Consider the following 1,207-nt stretch of genomic DNA (forward strand, 5'->3'; position numbering starts at 1 on the left):
TGACATTAATAATGAATTTATGGTTAGTTTAATAAAAAGTTTATTATATAATTAGATGGACCAACCTATTTCTCTAGTAATTCTAAGAATCATCCTAGTGATGACATGTGGCTACAAAAAGAAGTTGTAATGTTTCACAAATAATATATAGGGGATAAGTCACTTCCTTCTACCCAGACAGTTTTTCTTAACTTCTTCGCATTTCTTTTTAAGTTTTTCAAGTTAAAACAGAACTATCTAGAACTATTTAGAAAACAGTAGGACCTACTATCACCTCTCTCTTATTTTCTTCATTATGAACTCTCTTTTATAAATTTTTTTTATTGATGGGCTTCTACAGACTCTTTATTCAAAAGATGGCTCTGAGGTTTTCATCGATTATCTTTTTCAATTCTTTTTCAATAGATCGATGTGAGGTCTCGTCATTGGACGGCGTCATCAAGAAGGTGGCACTCAGCCGTGGCAATTTGGAACAAAACGTTCAGCAAATCAAAAACTAAAAAAAACTTTTGTTCGAAATTTTAAATTTAAAACCATGAATTAGGATTGAAATCTATCAGATATGGACAAAATACATAAAAAAAAACAAGTGTGGAATGTAAAGAATCGTAAAAAATAGGCGAGAAAAGCACTGATTAGGGTTTCTGGTCGACAATGACAAAAGAAGAAGACGAGATTATTTCGTAATTTTCCTTCATTAATGAAATGTGTACAACAAAATCGAACACATCCATGTGTACACCCGATCTCGTGTACAACTATACATATGTCACAATTTCCTTATAATACACTGTTGGATTTCCCTCCTTAAGCCCAAAACTAATCAAATCATAATCAAGCCTTAGTCCAAGAAGAAGAAACATCTAGAGAAAAGTGGAGAAGTATAGAAGAAGAATTGTGTAGAAGAAGAGAGAAAGTTATGGAGTTAGATATTTTGAAATAAATAATAATTTAGAGAAATCTAGAACTTGTTGGAGTGTGCTCCTTCACTTGTATAAATAGGGGTGCTTAGCACCATTTGTAATCATCCAAGAATCAAGAAAAACAAAGAGAGAAAATATTTGTAAGAGAGAGTTTCCAAAAACAAAATCTTTGTAGTAAACCCTTTCCTAAATATTAAGAGTCTTCTTCTTAAATTTTCTAGTTGTCTAATACCATCTTCATCTCATCGATATTGGATAATTTTCCCAACAGCTGGTATCAGAGC

The sequence above is a fragment of the Brassica oleracea genome, chromosome C9, assembly GCF_000695525.1.
Source record: "Brassica oleracea var. oleracea cultivar TO1000 chromosome C9, BOL, whole genome shotgun sequence".
Lineage (NCBI taxonomy): Eukaryota > Viridiplantae > Streptophyta > Magnoliopsida > Brassicales > Brassicaceae > Brassica > Brassica oleracea.